Raw genomic sequence first — 3,637 nt, forward strand, 5'->3', positions numbered from 1 at the left:
AGCTTTCAAGTGACAAAAACGGCAAATTCCCAAGTTCACATTAAACCTGTTGGACAGGAAAGGCCACATGGACTACAAACGAACTACAACGTGACGACAAAAGTGATGACGAGCCCCTAACTGGGCAACTCTGTTAGCAAAATCTAGCCCCAGTTTCTGACCTCTGACTCACACATTACGTGACGTGAATGACGCGGAATGATGATGTTTTCACTCGGAAAAAGGTTTTTCCAAAGCCCATGAACCCATGAACGCTAGGTAACCTTTGGTAATGACATATGTTAACCACGGGGGACACAACGATAACGATAGGCTTGCAACTTAAATGTACGGTAATTGCTGTCAGGAACGCCCTCTGTTCGCTGGTTGGTTCGGAGACAAGTTGCCGAAGTAAACGAAGTGAACGAGAGCTATTCAAGACAGAGTACTGTAGGGAAATGTAAATGAGCGGAAGTACGTAGACAGGCGGAGTCAGGCTACATCACAATATGTGTATAACTAAAACTAAAATACTCCTAAAAAAAAAAAAAAGCAGGAATTATAAGTTTATTCCAAGTACAAGGATATGTATAGTCATTCCACTGTCTGTCATTTTCTCCCTACACCTTAACCACTATCACAAGCAGTCCTGAAGGTATACTCTGGTAGGTCAAATGTAGCCTGGAAACCAAACTCATTCACTTTGTGAATAGAGTCTGGTCACTCACGATTAGGAAACCTTTCCATCACTAGTATGGTGACGGGCGTAGATATAGCTTAACTTTGTAATCACTGGTCCAGCCAAACCAATCACATTGATCAGGGATTCATAATGTTACTTCCTACTTCGCCTAAACTTTAAAAACTGACAATTCGGTTAAGTCTGACGTCACAGGCCCAAGAGCTTTTTTTTTTTTATTCATAAACGTTTACTAGCACAGCCAGCCGGTTTTCACAGCCTGTAAACCTAATGAGGGTTAAAAAAAATCGCTTAACTTTAACGGAGTGATGGCGTAGTTGTGCAGCCGGATGATAAAACCAAAGGTAACATCCAGGCCTCCTACTTTGAAAAGCAGAAAAAAATTGTTTCTTTTACTGTCTATGGGGACCCAAAGAAAGAATTATTGCCACATTATTGCATCATGAGTCACGACTTAACAACTGGATAAAACGCATTGGCAGTCAGGAAACAATGTATGTGGGCCTACCTTTGCTGTAACTACATGTACACATTGTTCTGACAGCAATTATTTATGTTTGTACTTTGCAGGGGTTGCTACTACCGTTTACCACAGCCACTTTCAATTTCGAAACTATAGCGTCATCCTCTTCCCAACCGATGGAAACATTAGTGAATTAAGGTATTCCAGACTAGTATCTCCCTGAAAGGAGATCTAGGTGGGCGTGGCCAGGATAGGTCAAATGGACAAGGACAAGGCAACAATTTTCTCAATAGACCTAAAATGACAAGTGAACGTTTCAGAATTGACTTAAAGCAGTCTGCAATTCAGTTTAGCAAAAAAATTGTTCATGTTTGTGCTCATAAGGCCATCACCCATCCCTTCTGTGCTATGGACGCACTTGTACAGTTTAGCTGGGATTGTTTATGGTTTAGTCTGAGGATTGTTTATGGATTAGTCTGGGATTGTTTATGGTTTAGTATGGTTATGTTCTATGGTTTAGTCTGTTTGTTTCCCATTTACCAAACCAGGCATGTGTACAGACACTGCAGTGTTTTAGCACAACAGCTGAACTGAACGAACAGCTAGAAAACGAGTATGGAATTAGAATCCTTGAATCCTTGCCTTGTGAGATATCATTTGTAAGTAAAAAGATCCCAGGAGCTCGTTGACGGTATTGTCTAGATGATTTGACATTTAATTTGATCAGAATTATTATACATTTCAGTGGACTAAATTAGCCAGAAGCTCACATCCTGAATGCTGAGATCAGTACAGCAACGACAACAGCACTGTTAAGTTATCTCAGAGATAATTACTGAAAACTGACTCAAACCAGAGGAAAGACCAAGAATAACATCCTGTCTGACACACCTCTCCAATTGCCATGGCTGCCATGACTGCCACCACAGTAGCCATATTAGTAGCCTATCGTTGGCATTAGTATTTGTGCTGGTATGGAATGCCCAATTCTCCAGTATTTTGTGACTGTTTAAGTAGCCTACAAATGTCATATCTTTAACAGACTGTTGTCTCTACACATCATGACATGAATTATGACATGACTTGGTGTTCTTGGGTTATGGAATTTTGCTAAAGTATGTTATTACCAACATTACACTAAGTGTTTTTAACACATAATTGTAAAGGCATCATAAAACGTTTTAAACAATACAATGTAAATCATGTTGGTCTTTTGTCTTGGGAAAATGAGAAGCAAACACATATTCACATGCAAAACATGCAATTGTAGACGATTTGTGTTTATGATTTATAACTACAAAACATAAATAAACTGACTTGACTTGGTCAACAAAACAAAGAAAATGAACATATTGAGAAGTCTCTGTGTATGTGTGTGTGTGTGTGTCCAAAGATGTACACTTTGACCTCTCACATTCTGAAGCATTTTGTACAGCTGATTAGGCACATGACATGTAGGCTACTCTTTGTGCTTCTCATCAAGCATGTTCATCAAGTGTTCTACTGACACATCACAATAAGCATGGTCATTATCTGTCCGTTTTGTTTCTTAGATATTGTATACAGTATGAATACGTAAAACGTCTTTGAGTTTGAATATGTTTCGGTTAAGGTTAAAGTGGACGATGGACCGTCATGATGGACCGTCAGCGAGGAGGCCTTGGGTAGATAGCCTACAAGTGGAGGAGCGTGCGCTCCGCTAGAGATGCGCGCGCATGGCTAGGGTAACGGGAAAGTTCGTCTTGAGTATGGAGAAAACCTAATAAGAATCGATAGGCATTATGGCCTTGCTTGCCTGTGTCTAGATGAGCATGTTACAAAGACTAACCCATTCCAATGTGACACTGCTGTCCCGTTAAATTATTGCTAACGTCAGTCTCCAAATCCAACCACTCCAATGCCAAGAAAACAAAGATGTGGCTATCACATTGGCTACAATGAAGCTCGTGATTCGTAACGGTACTTTTAACTATCCAACACACTATGTGAGACGAAAAAAAGACAATCAAAAAATTAGGAGAAAGGCTGAAACAGATTCATCCAATGAAGCATATTTCGATTAACCATAGCCTACACTCTCTTTCCCGTAAAACTATAAACTCACTCGTTAGTTTACCTATTCCGTACTTGCAAAGTCGTTTTAACGATGCACAGTGTACATTCAACAGCTGTTCAGGCAATGTGACTTTATAACAAACACGCGCTGTCCATAATGCTCTTTGTTTCGGTATTCCAACTGTAACAAAGAGGCCAACATCAACAGCAGAGGAACAACTTTTGTCTGTTCAAACTCGTCCTGTGGCCTGCAGTCAATATGATCGATTACCTGATTTTGGGATCTTGACGGGATTCCGACAGTGGTTTATCTTTGTCGAAGCTGCATCAAGGTACAAAACCCAGTTAAAAACTTCGGAAAATATTCAAGTAAAGTGATCTTCCTCGTTGTTTTACAATACATCGGGAGATGTGCACACTCAAGAAAAAAAAGTTTCAAT

At 40.0% G+C, this 3,637-nt stretch overlaps 1 protein-coding gene across 1 annotated transcript in view; it reads right to left on the reverse strand.

Annotated features, from left to right (window-relative positions):
• Positions 1-3,637, reverse strand: part of ddr2l (discoidin domain receptor family, member 2, like) — a 22,231-nt gene extending 18,594 nt beyond the window's left edge. Inside the window, exon 1 of the mRNA XM_076271101.1 lies at positions 3,469-3,637. The gene's annotated coding sequence lies outside the window, so the exon portion shown is untranslated. The remainder of the gene's footprint in view (positions 1-3,468) is intronic.

Source organism: Alosa pseudoharengus, unplaced genomic scaffold (genome assembly GCF_046254945.1).
Source record: "Alosa pseudoharengus isolate Yale_2024_CS ecotype anadromous, Long Island Sound unplaced genomic scaffold, YU_APseudo_1.1 YU_APseudo_1.1_scf_6, whole genome shotgun sequence".
NCBI classification, from domain to species: Eukaryota; Metazoa; Chordata; class Actinopteri; order Clupeiformes; family Clupeidae; genus Alosa; species Alosa pseudoharengus.